At 36.0% G+C, this 23,037-nt stretch overlaps 1 protein-coding gene across 2 annotated transcripts in view; it reads right to left on the reverse strand.

Moving 5' to 3' along the window:
- TBC1D5 (TBC1 domain family member 5) overlaps positions 1–23,037 on the reverse strand; it is a 476,007-nt gene that overhangs the window by 363,989 nt on the left and 88,981 nt on the right. The gene's annotated exons all lie outside the window — the stretch shown is intronic.

Here is a 23,037-nt window from a genome sequence, read left to right on the forward strand (position 1 = left end):
GTGAAAAATATTAAAAATATCTTTGGCATATTCCAACACGTATGTATCTGGTGAATAAGTTTTTATGTTAACACCATATACATCGTCATACTAACACGTCAATACTATTCAGAGAACAATGGCTATTTCTTCAGAGGGTGTGACAGTAACAAAAACCCTGACACTACAATCAGTGTTCCTGCGTAGGTGTCATTTGTTCTATTTCTAAACACACACTTTACGCCGAGGTCAATTTACATTTTTCACACTGCTAGGATTGTAATTTATTTTCTTGTTCTGACTGGATATGTCCACGAAAAGATCTCACTGACATACCATCAGACAGACCAAGAAGGGAGGAAGAAGACTACAGGCAAGATGAGGAGACAGCAATACTATCCATACAGTGAGACTGTACGAAACCACCAGACCTCCTCAGCAATCCATATGCAAAAGGAACGTTTACCACAGTCTCACTGAAAGGATATACCAGTTCTTTTTCTAGTTATTCTCTGCAGAACTGCATAAATACTGAGAAATCCAGAAATAGAGATACACATGCACATATAAAAATTATTGTCAGTGTATAAGTTACTGCTGTCCTGGGACCGCAATAATTTATGGAACATCTGTTTTCATATTTTTCTAATTTTTTCCTTAATTAACATGCATATTTAACACATAAATGTCCAGACCACCTCTTTTTCCTGTTGACTGAGCCTCTCTACTTTTGAAGTTTTACTCCTGGGGAGAATTCGGGATAAATGGAAACCAAATCTTACTGAAGGCACTAATCTTTAAGTGTAAACAAAGAACTAAAGCAATTTTTAAGAAAATACTAAAATCTTAAGGGTTTTCATAAAAACATTTGAATCTGCCAACAAATCAGGCAGTAAATTAAGGTCTAAATACCAAAAAGCCCCATAAAAACATAATTCCAATATTATATTAATCTTCTTGATTCCTCTTTAACTTTTATAAGGTGAGAAACATCTATGTTTCTCACTATTACAACTATGACAACATCTATGATTTCTTGTCTTTGTAAGTTTTGGCAGTGTTTTAAAATGTTTATGTCTCAGGCAACTAACATATCCCCATCGAGAACTATGGGACCACTAATTTTTTTAATTATAAACTTCAAATGTTATACAAATGTGAGAAAAGGGGAAAGTTTTTATTCTACAGCTCATTCAAGTACAATCAACTTCTGGAAGCTCTTAATCTGAACTGGGGAATTCAAAACTCAAAATATTACTGTTATTTAGTGAATAGAAAAAGTAAAATTAGAGGCTGATCAAGTCTATGCTACAGTAACTAAAGTGTTCCCAAATAACAATACTTAAAATGCCAACACTGTGACTCCATCTGCACTTCATGTCACTTTAGAATCAATCACTTTGTACTTCATTGCCTAGTTATGTCCTTTGGTATTCAATATTACATACTTTAATATTTCTCTTCTGTTGTCAGAGCTGTTTGAAGACACTGAAATTGCCTCAGCCTAGAACTTGCATTTCATTTTGGGAAACAGACAGCAGTGCCCAATAACCATGCAAATACACAACTGCAAAGAGAGATAAATGCTATTAAAAATATGGGAGTGAGGAGCCAAGAGATTGTTTTAACAAGAGACTGGTTTAGGCACAGAGATCTGCAAAGACCTAAGGAAAGACTTTCACATGAGATCAGAAAGGTGTGGGAAGTGTTCCAGTCTGGGCACAGCAAGTGCAAAGGTCTAAAAGCAGTTATATGATAAGCTCATTCAAATTCAAAAAGAGGGAAGCAGAGAGGCGAGTCAATGCTAGAGAGGAAATGCACATGAAACAAAATGGGGCAGAAAAAGTCAACATAAGGCAAAATTACTGGAGGACGTTAAATAAGGTACAGCAATACATTTTACACTGCAGAACTATCAGATTAGGTTGCATTAGAGACAGGGGCAAAGAGAGATACAGGAAGGGGTTAGAGGTGCAACGACAGTAGCTCAGATTAAGGTGATGGTGATGAATGAAGATGAAGAGAAGGCAGAGAGAGATTTACAATGTAGCAATCGGTGAAATTCGGTAAAAAAATCAGATTTTGTGGAGGATGCAGATGGATACGAATTTCATTCACTGATGCACAAGCCCTCAAAGAAGATCAGTTTTTGGAAACTAAGGCCAGTTTAGATTGAACTTGTTAAGCAGTGACCTGTTGAAGATGTCCTGTAGGCATTTCAATGTCAACATCTGGAGTTTTAAGAAGAATCTGGAGCTTTAAGAATACTCTGCAATATTCTCACCAATATACCCGCTAGGGCAAAGGGTATAAAGGAAAGAACAAACAAACGGACTACATCAAATTAAAGACCTTCTGCATGGCTAAGGAAACCATCATCAAAATGGAAAGGGAACCAACCATATGGGGGAATATATTTGCCAACGATACCCTGAACAAGGGTCTGATCTCCATAATATATAAAGAACACATATGACTCCACATGAGGAAGACAAAAAATCCAATTAAAAAATGGACAAAGGACCTGAACAGACACTTCTCCAAGGAGGATATACAGAGGGCCCATAGAAACATGAGAAAATGCTCAGCATCACTAGCCATTAGAAATATGCAAACTAAAACCACAATGAGATACCACTTCACACAGGTCAGAATGGCCATCATTAACAAATCAACAAACAAGTGTTGGCAAGGTTGTGGAGGAAAGGGAACCCTAGTACACGGTTGGAAAGAATGCCGACAAGGGCAGCCACTGCGGAAAACAGTATGGGATTTCCTCAAAAAACGAAAAATGGAACCTTCTTTTGATCCAGCAATCCCACTTCCGGGATTATACCCTAAGAATTCTGAATCACCCATTCAAAAGGACCTATGCATGGCTATGTTCATAGCAGTGTTATTTACAATAGCTAAGTGCTGGAAACAGCCTAAGTGCCCATCAGTAATTGAGTGGATCAAAAACCTGTGGCACGTTTACACAATGGGATACTATGCAGCTGAAACAAAGAAGGAACTCCTACCCTTTGAGGCAGCATGGATGGAAATGGAGAGTATTATACTAAGTGGAATAAGTCAGGGACTGAAAGATAAATACCATATCATCTCACCTATAAGTAGAACCTAACCAACAAAACAAGCAAGCAAGCAAAAAGAACCAGAGACATGGAAATAAAGAACAAACTGAAAATGAATAGAGGGGAGATGAGAGTGGGGATAATGTGAAAAAGAACGGGAAAAGTCAAGTCAAGGAATATGTACGAAGGACCCATGGACAAGGACAACAGGGTGGGGATTGTCTTTGCGGGGGAGGGGGTTAGGCGGGACAGGGGAGAGCAATGGGGGGGAAAATGGGGACAACTGTAACTGAACAACAATGAAAAAAAAAAGAATATTCTGGGCTAGAATCAAATTCAGAATTCACCAGGATATGAGCTGTAAAAATGGAGAACTCCTATCACACACTCTGCATCTTTCTCATTTCTACCATCATACCACATCAGAACAGGTAAATATATGTTTCATAAGTTGACAAATTCATTTAAGGCTATAACTGGTTAACTCCATAAGGCATTATTTGCCTCATCTTAAGTTACTGAATAAGAGCCATCATTTATTCCAATGCCCACTCTGGGATAAAACCATAGAAACATGCTGAGGCACTCCAAATATGGGCTTCAGGACATTCATCCTCACAACAGCCTTGGAGATTTAACAGTTATCATACCTGGTTTTCAGATGAGGACACTGAGGCTTAGCCAATAAGTGATAGAGGCACATTTCCAACCCAAGGTTACCCGAACCCACAACCCATGTTCTTTCCACTAAGTAGGAGGGTAGCTCATGTAGTGTTGAGGCTAAGCTCTAAAATAAATCAACCTCAGTGTCGATCCCGTCCCCAGAAGACCACTTAAATTCTCTGACATTTCCTTACCTGCAATTTTTCCCTTGTTAGGAAGTACTGGAGTTTTAGGAAACATTTGAAACCTCTGTCACGGTCCACTTGATTGTGCATCACCATCAACGTGACATGTTCTTGCCCCAAGGAGTACCAGTTGAAAGAGGGCTGAGAGCAGAAACTAAGACCTTGGAAATCTCACAGTATAGGCCGTGGCAGGTCATCGGGTACGACTATTCAATTCAGGCCCCCCCGCCCTGAACCCTGTTCTTCCCCTAAGTAAGGAGAAGTAGCTTCTAGCAGAAGAAGCAGAAGGAGAAAATATCTTAAAAGTTGCCAGTAGAGAATTCAGCATCAGTTCTAAAACTTGAGTGCGCACAAAAATCACCTGAATAGCTTCTTGTAATGGAGATTCCCAAGCAGACCCTCCACCAAAAGTTCTGATGTGGCAGGGAAATAGATGCTCCCTCAATCTTCCTAAAACATATCTACCACCAAGAACCACTTTCCATTCTTCAGGTGCATAATTTTTCAATTATCTGTTAAACATATATTAATTTAGTCCAACAAAATTGTGCCCAATCTAATATTAAATTTTCAGATATTATTTTGAACAACTACTATCAAGGTTCCCTTTGCACAGTGATGATTAAACAAAAAGTTTAACTTTAAAAAAGTTTACCATAAAATGCCTCCAGCAAATTTGCCTTTCCTTAATAAACATTTTAGTTTTATGATTAAAAATTAAGCCCCATGTGTGTTGTGTGTGCATATATACACACATATGTGTATGCATATGTATATATATATGTATATATGATATAGGGCTATTTAAGGAAGATCAGTGGTCCATAAGGAAAACTATATTGTAAGTGTAAACCTTTGGTTAAATAAAAATATTGTATATCAATAAAGAATCTTATAAATATGTCAGAGGGTCTGACATATTTATAATTATCTCAAAAATGAAATACAAGTGTATATATAACCCTGCTCAGTGACACCAGTAAATGCAAAACTACACTGGTACCAAAGCAGCATTCAGGGCCAAAAATGTTTACTATATTTTCAGACACAAGTTTTTTAAAAATTGATTTTGAAAACACTTATTGATTTGAAAGACAGAGAAAACACCAATTTGTTGTTCCACTTATTGATGCACTTATTGGTTGCTTCTTGTATGTGCCCTGACCAGGGCTCTAACCCACAGCACCATGGTGTTTCAAGATGATGCTCTAACCGAGCTACCTGGCCATGGCTGTATCTAGACACTTCTGATCACTAAACATTAAAGTACACTCATCTTCCCTCTACATGAACCACAACTGTCACCACCAAAGCATGCCTTCCAGTCATGCTTTGCGAACTGGTAAGCCAAAGCTTACCAGGTAAGCCAGGTAAGCCAAACAGAGCGAACAGGTAAGCCAAAGCCAGCTCTACAAAGGATTCAAGTACTTCAGATCCATTTGTTTCTGCTTCGTAGTTCATGACTTCTCCATCACTTACTTTACTGCCAAACTACTATTTCTTTATTAATCTTGCTGCCTATCATGTGCTTTGCAAAAAGAAATAATGGAAATCTAAACAGGATAATGTTGGTAATCACTAGCAGCATAGAAAAATGGCTGAATTGATTATTGGGTACTTAGCATTTTAGAAAGATAATTCCAATGGATGTATAGAGTACTAACAAACAGAGTTAATACAAACCAGTATAGTAGCTACGACAAATGAGAGACTGAGAGACTAAAGAACATGAGAAAAATGGTGACAGCTACACATATAAATGGAAGAAAAATAAGTGTAATCAATTCCCAAACTGTCTAATCTAGGAGTTAGGCACATTTTATGCCAGTAACATAAAGGCAGGAGGAGAGAGTAATAAGAACAAAGGTTCAGAGAAAAAGTGTATACTGTATCACTTCAAATATATACCTATCCCAGTATCCTGTACCCCTCTAACGGGTGAAAAAAGGAAATGGATGATCTCAAATTTTAATTTAGCTAACTTCTGTAACACTAAGTCATTTGAATTCACGGACTAAACTTTAGAAAACAGATCTCGCCACTAATCCCACAAGTATTTGAAACTTCACTTTATCCTTATTTGTAAACAGCACTATTGCAAGCCTAGAAATATCTCCAATTGAGTATTCTTTTTTCTTTATTTTTTTACCTTATTGTATTTTTTTCTATTACCATTTAGTCCCTTTATACCCCCTTCCCCCAGCAATCACCATGCTGTTGTCCATGTCCATGAGTCCTTCTTCCTTTTTGCTCACTCCCTCCAGCCCCTAACCTCCCTCCCCTCACTAGCTGTCATCTGCTCTCCATCTATGAGTCTGTCTGTTTTGTTTGTTAGTTCAGTGTGTTCATTAGATTCCACCTGTGATTCCCCCTACGATACTAACACTCGATTAACACCTAAAACAAATTTCCCCTTTTTACTGGCTGAGTAGTATTCCATTGTATAAATGTCCCATAGTTGTTTTATCCACTCATCTACTGGTGGCTACTTGGGCTGCTTCTACATCTTGACGATTGTAAATAATGCTGCAATGTACATAAGGGTGCTTATGTTCTTTTGAATTAGTGTTTGGGGGTCCTTTGGATATATTCCCAGAAGTAGGATGCTGGGTCAAAAGGCAGATTCATTTTTTACTTTTTTGAGGTATCTCCATACTGCTTTCCATAGTGGCTGTACCAGTTCGAATTCCCAGCAACAATGCAAAAGTGTTGCCCTTTTCCCACATCCTTGCCAGCATTTGTTGTTTGTTGATTTACTTGATGTTGTTTGTTTGATGATAGCCATTCTGACAGCTGTGAGATGGTATCTCATGGTGGTTTTAATCTGCAGTCATCTGACTAGTACTGACATTAAACACCTTTTCACATATCTATTGACTCTTTAAATAGTTGCCAATGATTTATATACACTTTGAGGTATTTATACATATAAACAATCCAGCTGAATATCAAAGTTTGCACTAGGCTACTTGTTTAGTAGATTTGATACTTACACTCCAGTAACACCAAAAGAAAAAAAATTAAAGTATGGGCAGAGAAACTGGAGAAACGTTTCTCCAAAGAGGACATATACATGGACACAAACATATGAAAAGATGCTCAACATCACTAGTCATCAGGAAAACACAAATTAAAATCACAGTGAAGTATCACTTCACACTTGTCAGAATGGCTAGCATCAGAAAACCAACAAGTAGCAAGTACCAGTGAGGATGTGCAGAAAAGGCAAGCACTGGTCGGCTGGATTGGAAATTGGTGCGGGCACTATGCAGAGCAATATGAAGATTCCTCAAAAAAAAAAAGAAAACCCCCCCAAAACCCAGAGCTGCCAAATGACCTAGCCAATTCCACTCTGAGTTGCTTATTTATCTGCAAACAAAAACACTACTTAGAAAAGAAATATACACCCCTGTGTTCATTGCAGCATTATTTGCAATAGCTAAGATGTGGAAGCAACCTAGGTGTCCATCGACAGATGAACAGATGAGCCTACAGGGCATTAATGTTAATTGAAATAAGTCATACAGAGAAAGACAAATACTGTGTGTTTCACATATATGTGGAATCTAAAAAAATAAATAAAGCAAAACAGAAACAGACCCACAGATGTAGAAAACAAGCTGACGGGGGGTGGGGAACTTGGGTCAAAAAAAATGACAACAAACTAACAGCCCAGCAAAATAAATACAGGCAAATCACACATGCATCACTGCTTTCAGTCTACTAACTCAATAAAACAGCAGTGAATTAATTTACATTACTAATGTCATTCTTTTGCTACTCAGAATGATAACTTCTTAAATGTATTCTTCAAAAACATTTTTGAAATATTTAAAGATTACAAGCAAAATTATTACTCTTGTTCCATACTGCAATAAAATGTATAAAAGTAAGTATATTCAATGTCTCATAAGAAAGATGCTCTATGAGGTTAAAAGACTATAAATTGGTGGAATGAAAAGAAGAAAATCATAAATAAGATAGATACAGTATACCAAGACTTTTGGTTTTATAACCAAAATAGGTAATAAAATTGTTTTAAAAGATTAATGTGTCTTTCATTTTGGATACTAGAAACGCACCAAGAACTCTGATGCAGCTGATTACCCTCTAAAGGCAGAAGTCCAAATAAGGCACCTCATTCTTAGGATTAAAAAAAAAACACCCTAAGTCAGACTTTCAAGAAATGAGCCTTGAAGCCTTTTGTGTTTGTCTTACAATTATTTCTCTCATCCAACTTAACAGAGGGGACATGTGACACTAAATATATGGTTAATGGCCAGGCTCCTGCAAGGACAAACTCCTGCAGCCTTTAAAAAGGCTGGTCACCCTACTCGGTAGCACATCCTTCCCAGTCCTCTGTGCCGGACCACTCACTGCCGAAGTCCAGTGAACACTAGGCCATCCACCAGAGCAATAGCTGCGGAAGGAAAAGTAAAGCTCTAAAGTCTAGGTCACCTAATCTAAAATTGTTGCCACTTCTTTAAACAATGGCCTAAGTGCTCACTGAAATACTCCTTTAGTTCACTGAAGACATTCAGAAGGTCCTAACTAAAGACCAACAGGTGAAATGTACTTTCAAACTTACAACTGTCCCTCTGAGCAATTCCTGGTGACAGTACACTCTCAGACCATGACACTTAGGGTGGCGGGGAGGGTGGGTGCAGGATGTCTTAAAAGTAAGGCTTGTCTTTGTGTTTTTTAGGAAATGTCATTTTATTCACTTCCCACTAACAGCTCTGTAGAAAAGTCTCATTATTATCATTCCCACGTGAACAGATGAAGAAATATAGGCACTTTTAATTGAACACATTTAATAAACATATTTAATATCACCCAGTTAATCACTGATATTTGAACTCTGGTCTGCGACACTTCAAAAGCCATACCCTTTACCCAACATCACAATGCCTTCAAGTATACTTATGAGTAATGTGAGTCAAAGTCACGTGGTAAATTGAAGTGACTTCTTTATCTCCATCTCACTAGAGTGCCCTGGAAACCTACCCTTGAAAGTGAAGTTTGTGTTCCCCATAACCACGAACTGCCAGCTCATAACATTGAAATCTGTGCTTCATGGAGCTCAGACATCAATTTCTCATCACTTACTTTCATTCTGAAAAAAGTCCTCTCTGAAAATATACCTACCTATCCAAGCTTTGTATTTCAGTCAGTGTCACTGACATTAATTTAAGATTAAAATTTCTACCTAATTCCCAGACAGTTCTCTATATATTATCCTTGATGGGCCACATACACACACGAGAATCAGACTTTTTTTAATGGCATTTCTTCTCAAATACTCCTAAAGCCAGTGTGCAAGCTGTCCAGACAAAACCAAAATATTTCCTGAGCTCCATTGTATAGAAGTGCAATGAACAGAGAATAATCCCAGAAGAAATCCCAAATAGAAAATTACCATACTAAGAATAATTCAGAGCAAAACTAGAAAGTTCAGATCTGTGGCCTATCTCTACCTCAGCCCAAAGTCAATATAACCAATTGGAAAGAGTTCCAAAGAGTTTACTGAAGTACCTCCTGAGGACAATGCCAGGTTTTCCTATGAAGAGCTTGTCACTCTTTCCAGAGGGCTACACTTGTGCTACCACCTAATCCAGTTCCTCGGTCAAACCGTGTTTTAAATGGGGCACTAAGTTTCAGATTAAGTCATTTCTTCTACCTCTTGACACAAAGGAATAATGTTGACCAAAAAACAAAGCTCCTATGTTCTTGAGATTCGACCCAGAATATATTATGTATCAGTTACTTTTAGGAAATAGTTACTTTTGGCAAATGGTTTTAACTGTCAAGTATGGGAATTAAAAGAATAAATAAATTGAAACAAACACTGTGGTGTATTTTCTTTTGAATATGATTACTCTGTTTTGACTCTTTGTAGTCTATTATGAAGATTATTTAGGCAAGACTTGATACCTAGAAACAACTTCATACAATGTTATTCTATGAATGGCTAAGAGTCCCGTTATTTTAAGTTCAATTTAGTCTTGGGCTTCCACCTGCCCAAGACAATCATCTTTAGATTGGCAAAATTGTCTTCTGGAATAATCTTTCTTCTTAAGCAGAAAACCTCTCATGGGAGCAAAAGCTCTTCACGGAACAGCGGAGCCCCTAGGCAGGCCTTCCCAGCCTCACACTGTTAACAGTACCAGGGTGTCGTCGCATGAACGAGGGATTTATTAACTTGATATTTTAAACCCAATTACAAGTAATTCGCTGAACTACATGTACTAGAGTTGTCTAGTTTACCTGGTACTTTTAGCAACTACAATTCTGCTCAACTCTTCTGATTTTTAGAATTTAGAGTACCATTTTAATCACCCCACAAATGCTAAACAGAATCAAATGTCTTAAAAAGAAAAAGAATGTCTTTTAGTAAACAGAAAATTAGATCATGTAGAAAAATTGATCATGTAGGAAACAAATTTCCTCATACATGGCAGTTCATTTCAATGTGTGTGATTTAATGATCTGTGCTTCATTTTGGGGAGGTATAACAGTGAATATTAACACATATATATTAACATGCTCAATAGCAACATACAAATCTTGTAAAGTTTCTATGACTTAAAGAAAAAAAGGGTCTTGGTTAACATGCGGTAATGCAATACATAAATATATTTATGCTATGTGCAATAATAAATGTTCCCATGATACTGAGTAGACTTTTTCTCACAAAGATCATTCACCAAATTATTATTGACTACTATATTACACTCTGAAAAAAATCATGTCTTATGAGCCTGCTCTGTAGTTCTAGGCATAGTTATCATGTTAGTCTCCCTCTTATAAACTGTGATAAAATAGAAGAGCAATTTGTGCCACAACCAGTGTGCTGCAAGGATTTTTAAAACATGCAATACCTGACTATTTAGAGGCACTGACCTCTTTTCCTTTAGATTGGCAAATAAAAAATGACAACAGTCAACACAACAATAGCCATCCAGTATGAATGATCAAAATTACACCTATTTTTTGGTCAGATTGGCAAAACTATATTTTTGGGTGTGCTGCAAAATTTAAGTAATCAGTTTACTCATGCCATGTAGTCAAAAAGATGGAAGACTGATGGACTGGGACACAAGAAAAACAGATTCTTTACTCCATCAATACCCTATGGCCCTCTTCCCTGTCCCTCTCCGAGTGGGGTCGAGGTCTAATTTTCATTAAGTACTTTTATTCTATTATGTAACTCAAAGCTTTATGGCTATGATATATGGAGCATAAGAATATTATAATTAATGCTAAAGTAAAATAAAGGACTGATACATTATTTTAATACAGAACGTTATTATTAGTAATTATTAATTTATATGAATTACATAATAACTTTTGGAGTAAACAACTAAAATAAAATAATTAACATAAGAAATGTTTAATATAATTAAATGTGACAGGCTACTCTTCAGAAGAGACATTAAATACAGTACTTTATAATAGTAAACTTTTACAAGGGTTCAGCTCCAATATTTTAAAAATCTTTCTGTTACAATGAAAGCATATACTTTACAAAACAGGTCATTTCTACACTAAACAAAAACAGCAATAAAAAATAACCCCAAACTAGCTAAATCATAATACTGGCCCTGAAGAAAGATCTTGATACACACCCACAGCTTTAGATAAAACAGCTATCTCTGTGCTGGCTATGCTGTAGAACATAATAAAGAAGAGGGAAAATCTAAAAAGAAACAGCTTAATCAAATTCCCCTCCACCAGTTAATTCAATTTTACTGAATGATTAACCATGTAAAAGCTGCTATTGCTATTAAAATTAAATCAGGCATCTTCCAGATCATCTTTTTGGGAAGTAATATACAGGTAGTATCTCAGAGAAAAGAAGTGGTCTGAAAAGCCATGTAATAATTTATTAAAGTAATAATTTTTTAAACCTTCATTATTTGCAAGAAACTTAAATCATTAGATTGAGATAATTATAATCTGTTAATACAAACTACAATTTAAAATATTTTCTCAATAACATCTAGTGTGCACTATTTAAAAAATCCACATATGGTAGTGAATAAAAATGGAATACAAATTTAATCCAATTTAAAATTTTACATATTGAGCTATGGTGCCTTATAGTCTCCCTCCAACAAGACATATACTTGTATGTGAAACTCTATATAAATCTGATTTCACATTATCCATCTTTCTCTACTCATTTTAATTAACAACTTAACATACCTGTATCTAACTATGTTTTATATATCTGAAACCTGTAGTTACCAGAGATTATGAAGAAAAAGAAATCAAAGTTGAGCTTAATGGAAAAATTAAAAAAAAAAAAACAATACACTTGCAAATTCATAGTTGCCCCTCTCCTAGTCCCTGGTTTCATACCCGCTGACAGCTAAAGACCGCAATCAATACCTATGGGACTGAGAACAGAACTTACAGCAATCTGGGCGAAAAATGACCGCTCAGCTCTCAGAGAAGAGACTAACCATCTTTTCATTTATGAAGTTTACTAGAAATTTTAAGTTATTAAAATACTATATATTATGCAACCCATTATATGTTAAGTACTATATATTATTCAACACTGTTCGTGATTTTAAAAACTAAAAACAAACTTCAATGATTAAAAAAAAAAAACTACCTTAAAGTGAAAACATGAATGAAGTGGATCTTTCCAAAAATCTACACCAAATACACTACATAGTGATGAGACATCAGAAGCATTACCCTCCAAAAAAGGGTAAGAAGCAAATGCCCACTAAACTTTCACTCAAGGCTGTACTAAAACTTCAAGAGAGCATAGTAAGAAAAAATAAATTAAAATAAAATAATAGAATAGAATAATTTTAAAAGGGAAGAAACAAAGCCACACTTTCAGATATGATAATCAACTTAAGACATCCAAGAGGACCTATGTGCACTTTATTACAATGAATAAGAACATTCAGAAAGTTTGCTCCATCTATACGAAAATAAGGTTTCCAACTTCGATTTAATATGTCTGCTTTCCCTGCTCTATGCATGATCATCTCCTTTCTTTTTTGTGTCTTCTACAAACAGGAAAAGTTAGTCTTCATTAACAGTCACCAACCAGAATTACACGTTTATTAAGTGCTAAGGTTTGATAACAATAGGATAATGTACCCTCCCCTCAGATCTCCTGCATTTTCATTACATTCTATTCTTATATCAAATTGCTTCTGAAATTAAAATATCCCTGCCCTCCCCGCCTCTTTTTTTCTTTTTTTCTGACTGGTTTGGGCTAGTATCTCTAGGTGTACTCCCAAATGTCTCCAGTATACTCTGTAGTTCTTTTTTGATATCAGAATAAGTGAGTCACAACTCATTATTCTTAGTAAAAGGTAGCCCAATTTACATGAAGTATCACTTTGCAACCGCCAAAAATCAGAGCACTTTGCCAGGTCTCCGAACAGCCACGCTGCCTCAGCAGTGTTCCTGCGCTTACTCCTCATCATTTGCTTCACCAGCATTTTGCTTCGTAGACCTAAGTACCATGCGAAAACCTGGAATGTTTTACTACATGATTCCAGAGGGCTCCCACTGACTCCAGTTAGGATGGCCTACTTACCCATGGTTTTCATTTACTATTTCTGTGTGTTTTTTTAAATTTTCCTTTTTTAAAAGTTTAATTGTTGTTCAAGTATAGTTTTCTGCCATTTACCCCTATCCCAGCCCACCCCACAGCCCTCCCCATCTCCCTCCCATTTCCATTTCTAAAGCAGTTTCTAATTCATGATGAATTTTTAAAATTATCAGTTAGTCATTTCACATTTTACAAACTTTTTTTGAAGTCTAGCAAAACACTAGTATTAATGGACTAGTTAACCGTTTAACTTTTCAAAAACTATTCCCAATTTCTTAGGAGACATTTTTCAGCAACATTATCTTTACAGAAATACCAACCCCTTCTTACCTAACTCCTTCCTGCCTTTTAAAATTCGTGACATTGGTCTCTCCATGATCCAAATGTAATGTCCTTTCCCAAGTCTTTACTTACATTCCCTGATTTCTCTGTAGACCTAAGACCGGGATCTCCTTCCTAAAATTATTCCCATTTCTATAATTTTTTCCCAAAAATAGACCCATCCATCAGTTCTGACCCCTTTTCTGATGGCTGCCACCTTTTTAACATGCCAAAGTTCTTCTAGATCTGTGGCTGATTCCTTCGTCATTTTATTCCACCACCACCACCCTTCCTTTTTCTTTTTCTTCTAGCTTCGCAGTCTCATTCAAATTTCATGCCTCCAACCATCACCCCCTGGTCGTATATCTCTAGTCCTGGCCTGGATCCCAAGAACTAGACCACACTGGCATGTACATAATGCCCGAGGTAGACACTGCCAGTTGGATGGATGTTGCCTCAAGTGACTTCCCAACACTGCTCTGGAGACTCCCTGCACTATCAGGTGAAGCTAGCATCTACTCACTATCCCCAATCATCCCCTAAATGTTTCCACCTGATAGTCCATAACCACACCTTATAAGCAATATATCAAATGTGGAACTCAGTATCTTTCCCCAAAACTTTCTACTCCACTTGTATCTCTTTGTAAGGGAATCTTGCAATCTTCAATTCCCTTTTGTGCCTTCAGACCCACACTGCTGCCATAACATAATGAATAACAATGTGACACTGAATTGATCTCTTTTTATCCTTCAATGTTATTCACTAATAGAAGCACTTAATACCTCTTAACAAAGTTGCTACAAGGGCTAGCTTCCTGACTAGTCTCCCTTTTACAGTACCTTCCTTTTTTTTTTCTTTTTGCAAACCTTACTAAGTACCACAAAGGAATCTGATCATCTTTTACCTAAGCAACCAGTGACCACTCAAACTCCTTATTCTTGCAATCAGTATCCTTAGCAATGGAGCTGTAAGGTTGCATCTACTCTTAGTTGTATGCCTCCACTTTATATATTCCAGCAAACACAGCACCTCTCTTCTTTACTCATGATGTTTCTTCTGGATTGCAGGGTCTCTCTTTCCTTCAAACTAAAGAAAACTGGAAGGACTGGAGAGATAAAGTCAACAGAACCTGACAATGCAGTGGATAAAGGTGATAAGGTAAAAAAGAAGAATCAAGAACAGTGTTCAGATTTGTAGCATATAAACTGAGATACATGATGGTATCAGTCACTTAAATAACACTGGAGACACTTGAGAGGAAGGGTTGAACTTTTGAACTTCTGTTGTGAAGGGACTCAGACACCCCAAAATGGAAAATGGATCCCAGATAGGCAGTTCAACATGCAGACCTCAATCTCAGAAGACAGGCGTAGACTAGCGATGTTGTTACTCTTAGAAGAACTCTAACATAGATGATCATTTAAACCAAAGGTTTGCTTAGAAAACCAATATAGAGTTCCAAAAACAAAACAACACAATTTTAAAGGTCTAAAACATGCTGTTAGAAGCCAAGTAGAGAAAGAAGAACTAGAAGACTGAAGAACAACCAAAGAATGCGATATTTTAGAAGTGGAGGGAAGTGCATTTAAAAGAAGGCAACATCTGCAATACTGAAAGATACAGAGAAGTACGAAAGTAAGATAAAGATGGGGAAAAAGTCCCTCAGATTTAATAGCACAGATGTCTTAATGGTGGCCTTAGTTTTCACAGTGGAGAAACCCAAGTAGAGTTGTTTGAGAAGTTAGAGTGAGAGGTAAGGAAATGAAGGTGAAACACTGACAGGTAAAGACAACACTTTCAAAAATTTGGCTATGAAAGGGAAAAGAAGTATTATAAAGAATTATACATGATAATAGCATAATGTCTGTAAAGTACTTCAAATAGTGCATCATCTCATGTACTTCTATCTTTTCTCCCACTGACAGTTCTCAGTGTGGCATTTCTCACTCCCACTAAGGTCAGGAATAAGGCAAGAACACCCACTATGCACAGTACCACTTTTTTCTGTACATATTTGTCAATGAAATCAGGCTGGAGAAAACCTTTAGAAATGTAAAAAATAAGAACTAAAAAAACCAAAATTATTACAGGAAAATAACTGTAGGTAGAAGAACTGGAAAAGAATAAACAAAACTATCTGCAGGTTCCCTGACAGAATACCTGGAAAATACTAGAAAATAAATGCTAAAGCTCAAAAAACAAAAGAATCCAGAAAGGTAGCAAGATATAAATGAACATGCGAAAATCAGTCACATTTGTGTACACAAAATAAACAAAAATAGAATACATTCATACTGGACGAGGAAGTCCCATTTAAAGTAGTAACAAAAATTAAATACTTAGGAATAAATAGAAATTTTCAAAACCTACATAGAGCATAGAGATAAATATACACTCTTAAAAGACACAAAAGTAGGTCTGAGTGGCTAAAAAAAAACAGAACAAAACAAAACCTTCTCCTTGGTTAGGACTAATATATCAAGTTATCATAATTTTACAAATTTAATTTGAGCCCAATAAAAATATTAATAAGCTTTTTTATGGAGTTAGACAATTTGATACTGAAAAAGAGAGTTCAGGAAAAGCTGAAAAAATATACATGGGGAAAAACATCACTGAAACATACTGTAGACATTAAAACATACAAATGGATCAGAAATTTAAATGTAAATAATGAAACTATACAAGTACTGAAAAAATCATTGAAGTCTTCCTATAACTTGGGAATTTAGAAAAGAAAACACTTTCTGTTTAGAATTCAAGTCCAAATACAAAACCTTTGCATGACAAAAAAGCAACACTAGCAAAATCCAAAGACAGATGGCAAACTGGGAGAAAACATTTGCAGCATCTACCAAGGATAAGTGGCCACCATTGCTACAGAACTTTCAAAACTGAGCGGGGGAAAAGATCAAATATCCTACGGAAAGCAGCTTTTAAATATATAAAAATACTTTAAACTACACTTATAATAGGATGAATGCAAATTAAGTGTATAAAAGACACATGGACAAAGCCAAAGGAGGGTAGGATCAAGGGTGGGAAGTGGGGATGGCTGGGGTGGAAGGGATTGGGGGGAGGAATGGAAACAACTGTACTTGAACAACAATTATAAAAACATGAAAAAATGATAACATAAAAAATAAATGTACACTGAGATAACATTTCTCATCTATCAAAAAAACTGAAAAGTTTCATGGTATACTGTTGGCAAGGCTGTGGGGAAACAGGCACTCCCATGCATTACTAGTGGAAATGCAAAATGATACAACCCCATGCTGGGAAACTGAGCAATATCTATAAAGCAACATACGCATTTACCCTCTTAACCAGCAATCCCACTTCTAGGAATTTACCCTGAAGATAAACCTGTAACAATATGAATATACAGATGCACGAGGTTATATGTCGCAGCCTTATTTGCAATTGCAAAACACGGCAAGCTATTTAAATGCCCAAGCATAAGACATCAGTTGAATAACCTATAGTACATACACACAATATAGTAGTAAGCATCTGTAGAAATAAAGAGAAAGATTTCTATAAACTGATATAGAGTGACTTCTAAGAGATACTGATAAATGAAAAATAGGTCAATTACAAAAGAACATACACAGCACTTTACCTTTCCTAAGACAGGAAATAAGAAAAAAAGTAAGAAAATTTACCTCATTATCTTTATAAAAGGATCAAGTGTAAAACAATAAAGTTGGTTATCTACAAAAGATGGGGTGGAATAGGGGAGTCGGAGTGACACTTTCCCTGATATATACCTTTTCATACAATTTTACTTTTGGGGAAAGTGAATGATCACTTTCTACATATTCAAAAAAATTAAATCAGCAAGGATATGAAAAAGGAGGAAAACACAGAAGCTGAAAGAAAACTGACTTCAGCTACATTTCAAATTAATGCCACATCCACACTTAAAAAATAAAAAAGAAAGAAGCAATCCAAGTAATTATGAGTACCACACTTGACTATATATACTCACAGAATCAAGTGGGGTGAGGAGGGAGAACTTGGAACGAATCTTAAAGTCTTTTTGGAAGACTTGTTTGTTGTAGTGGTAACATGAACCAATTCTGAAACTATTTTAGATATATTACTGAGTTGAACAAATACTGTGTTGATGCTGTTTGAAAGCCAATGTTCCCACTGTGAAAGAAGGGACATATAAATATGGAAAGCTGAAAGACGAGAACCCTGTGGAGTTGGATCAGAATAGAGATACTGGTATGAAATAATGATTACTCAAATGTGTATATCAGTATGCATGTATGTATATATTTATGTATCGATGTAGAGGTGTGTGTGTGTATTTACATATAAATATGCCTATAATCCCTGACTCTGTCCTCCAAAAGGACCTAAAAGCAAAGATCTCATAGTGAGGAGCACAACCCAGCAGCAATGAGCACAATAGTGCCCAGCTTTGATCTCCAATACCACTCCCGAACTACAGACAGTCAGAGCTCTTCAGAGAAATAGTTGCCCAGAGCTGGGGCTCACAGATCAAAAACAAGCCTGTGACAATTTGTTTTGCCAGAAAGAAGAGACTAAAAAAAATGGGATGGGGCAATGCCACGTACTACTACTAACCAAATCTGGACAATCTGGGCACCAAGAAAGTCCGGCAATGAATTACAAACCATTGAGAAGAACAGATATCCATAAGCACATAATGATAATGAATGATTGAATGAATACGTAAATCAACCAATGAGTCAATGAGAATGGATTCTGCTTATGGAAAAATGCTGGCAACTGAGAGGAAGGATGGAATGAAAAAATCTGCAGTTTGCGACCACTACAGAAAAACTGCACCAGGCAAGAATCACTAATTGATGCTAAATCTAGGCGGAAATTTTGATGAGGAGCAGGATATTTGCATGATCTTAAAGTGTTGCCCACAGACTGCTTATTGGTTGCAAGAGAAATATTGTAACACGACAATGGAGAAATTTGACAACACACTGACGGAATGATCAAAATTAACATTGCCAACATGCCTCGAGGTGTGATGCCCTGAGAAAGACATGACATCATTCATGTGGTATTCATGGTTAAAGTACATAACCTAAATCTAGTCACGAAGATACAGCAAACAATCCCAAATGAGGAATTACAGAGACAAGACAAACGGAGCACTGCATTATTCAAAAATGTCAATGTCAAAAATTAAAGAAGGTTAACAAGACATGACAACTAAATGTAATACCTGATCCTAGACTGGATTCTTACTGAAGGGGGAAAATCCTATAAAGAATATTATTGGTTCATCTGACAATTTTGGGATATCGAAGATAGATTAGATATAAGTATTATATCAGATGTTAAATTTATTGAAGCTCATCACTGTACTAAAGTTAAGAGAATATCCCCACTCTTAAGAAACGAGATAAATGCAATCTCTGTTCAAATGGTTCAGAAAAACAAGTGTGTGTGCGTCTGTGCATATGTGTTGAAGGATAAAGGGGAAGTGTCCAAGTGATAAAACTAAAGGGATAAAATCTTAACAATGGAGAAACTGGGGAAAGAGTTCTTACTCTTAGAACACTTTCATACGTTTCAAATTACCCCCACTTAGAAGTTTGGGGTTTGTTGTTGTTTACTATTTTTCCTACCACATTATTCCCATGTTACAATTGAATACACCAAGGCCTCATAATGAGAAATCATCAGGAGGTGAGCCCAGCCTGTCTTATTCCAGAATCTAAAACTTGTTTTAATTATCACAATATATTGCAGATTTCAGATATTAGATTTAGCCGCACCTTCAGCTCTAGGATTGCCAAGGTTGTTTGGTCTTCCCTAGCTAACCTTTTGTTTTTAATTGAATTCATTGAGGTGACATTGGTTAATAAAAGTATATAGGTTTCAAGTGTACAACTCTGTAATACATCACCTGTACATTATACTTATGTCCAGCACCCAAAGCCAAGTCCCCTCGCTCACCTTTTGAAATCGCCTTTCCTCTTTTTCCCCTGACTGCAGGCCCCTACCACTGCAGTGCAGCCTATCTCTGGTTCTTTGGCATATAGTGCTCTGGCCGACTTTACTTTTTACAAATCCTCAGAGAAAACCCTATGTTCTGGCTTCTAGCTCTCATACATTGACCAGGATGTATTATGCTCACTCCAATAAAGCAACCAGAGGAAAAAACTATATCATTTTCAATATTGTATTGCCAAGGCTAAGAACAGAGCCTATTTTATATTATGGATTTCAGTAAATATTTATTGAACTGAAATGTTTAACTTCTTCTGTTGCTCATGGTTTTCCTCATTCTAGCAAACATGAGCAATGCCCAGTTCCCTTCTCCTTCATTTACCTACCAATCTGACTGGGATCTACCCAGCCTCTAACTTTCTAAAAGACGCTTTTCTCAATCAGTTATCCCAGCCCTCAAGATGTCAGCCACGTTCAACTTCTACAGCATACAAAGGCTGTGCCAGTACCTGTCTGCATTTCAATTACAATGCTGAAAGTACTGTTTATGTGGCGTAACATCAGGACAATTTCAAAAGTTGTCTTCACCTCTTATTTTGATTAAGGAAAATAAAAAAAAACTGGAAAGAAGCTAATTTGTGAATATGCTAAAGGAAGAGGTAATAATGGTCTTTAAAAAAAGATCAATGGTCAACTAATTTGGAAAATGCTAAATTTAATTAAGCTACATCAAATTGTCAGATTGTTCACTATAAATCAATGTATCCTGTGATCTCCTAGAGGAGATCAAAGTATACAGTGCTTTCCAAACTTATTTGATCATGAGATCTTTTTACTCAGAGTATCCCCTGAGAAAAATATACCACAGAATATATTTTGGAAATGCTGACTATGTTTGGATTTTGATAAGACATTTAAAAACAAAAAGAACCAACCTGCTTCACATTAGGAAGGTCAAGTAAAGCTTCACACATAAAATACAAAGTAGCTACTGATTCTGATTGCAATTATAAACACCAAAATCCTGCAAGTTCCAGGTTAAATGCTTGCCTACTTCAGGCTCCCACTAAAATTCTGATATGATTTTCCATCACCTCGTCTAACTCTTAAATGCAGACGACCAACTCCAATATCTGCTTCCCACAATCAAAACACACAGAGAGAGCAAATCAAAGATTTTGACTGAAAAGCATTATAGCAATGCTTCTCAAATTTTAATGTGCATAACAATTAAGTATGAATTGTGATAAAAAGACAGATTCTGATTAAGTAGTTATGGGGTTGGGACCGATATTCTGCATTTCTCCCAAGCTCTCAGGTAACACCACTGTTACTGAACTATGGGCTACATACATTTTGGGTGAAGGTTTCAGGAACCTCAAGACAAAAAGTCGAGGCCCCTAACTTGTAAATATCCAATGGCTATGTCTTTCAAACTGCTTTTCAAAGCTCCTATTCTCCCTTAGGAAAAAAATTAAGTGTCCATTAATTTATAAAAATAGAAACTATATACAATAAAAAGAAGATACTAAAATCGTTATCTGCTGACAATCATTTTTCTTTAGAAATAGAAGTTTTCAATAGATAGCCATAAAAGTGCACGTACAAAATCACCTTTTAGTCTAAATCCTCATTCTATTTCTATTCCCAAATGCCCATACCAACAACGCAGAAACATTGCTTTCTAAGGTGGTCAGGAACTGTCTCCAACTTTACAGCCTTGATGTACAAGGCTGCAAAAACAAATTATTTTTGCCCTGCACTCACCCCCAAAAAAGACATATATACAGCCAACATCTTTCTTATTAATTAATTGAAAGCAGCAGCTCATTTTAATAAAATCATCCCAAAACATAAAATTGATTCAACCAACTGCTGTGGTGAGCATATACAACAGCTGATAAAAATCATTCAGGAGTTTATTCTTACATCTTTTCCTTTCAGGCTTTTAGAGTTTTTTTCCAATCTGTATTTTTAGCTTGATATTGAATATTGAAGTCATGGAACTAAAGAAAAAAATTTTAAATGTATGTAATAAAATTTTACACTACAAAGTAAGTCGATTCAAGAAAATAGTAAACTAGACCATATACAACTGAAACAATGCTCGTACTGAAGCTAATAACCACCTATGTGTTCTGAGTAACAAAATGAAGAGTTTAAAGTGGATGACGTATCACGTTGTCAAAACTTATAAGGCCCTTCCTGGGCATAGCACTGCCATTTAGCAAAGTTTTATAAAATTACCAATGCCTAATTGCCTCATTTCTTCCCAAGAAGAAGTTAGCAAAATTAGGAATTATTTCTCTTGAACTGGGTTTCTCTAACTTAAACATTTTAAATTTTATTTCACTGGAAAACAAAGACATTTATCTCTTCACTGCATGTGAGATGATGCCTTTATTTCACAATTTATAATACAGCGATTTTATGGAATTTTTGTCACAGGGAAGGACAAAGATAAGCCAACTGTTTAGACTCCTCTCCTTTATGTTGTGTCTTGATCACCAACAATGCTGTGTGAACAGCCAGCAGAAGGCTGACATTTCATAAAATATGCAGCGATAAAAACTAATACTGTAGCATCTGGGAGCAATATATGAAATGAAGAAGTACACCTAATAACTGTGATCTTAAATTACAAGTTATTAAAAGCTAAATAAAAACGTACAGAAAAAAGTGGCAAGTTTACAAAGGTGTTTTTTTGTATTTCTGTTTCTAAAAACGGAATTTTAAAAATAATTTGTAAAACTTTCCCTGCTATTCCATACTTAAAAGCCAGGTACCTTCTAAGAACAGGGTTTCTGTACTATACACACCTTTCAACAAATGAGGAACAAGTTACAAAATCATCATTGAAAGGAACTATAGAAAATGCAGAGAAAATTCTTTTTCTTAGATACTTAAAAATGTCAAAATTGATAATGAAGAAGTAATGCATCACTTTTAAGACAACATATCTGAGACCATAACCAAAATAACTTCTAAAAAACATAATCTAAACAAATACACTCTTCATGCCAGTAATAATGCCTCATTTAATAATCTAAGCCTTAAATTAACATCCTTAGTACAGCACAGCAAGTAAATTGTGCTCAAATATGTTTAAATAATTTCAATTTACTACCAAACATTAGTGTTTTAATAGTGGGACACAGGTAAGGCACTTAATAAAGACCAAGAGCAATCACGGGCATGAATTATCCTTGTAGCACTTGGTTTAATATTGCACTTATATCTGTCAAAATCACAGTCCATCAGAAGTATTTTTAAT

Source organism: Sturnira hondurensis, unplaced genomic scaffold (genome assembly GCF_014824575.4).
Source record: "Sturnira hondurensis isolate 20B ecotype Veracruz unplaced genomic scaffold, ASM1482457v3 Scaffold0013299, whole genome shotgun sequence".
Lineage (NCBI taxonomy): Eukaryota > Metazoa > Chordata > Mammalia > Chiroptera > Phyllostomidae > Sturnira > Sturnira hondurensis.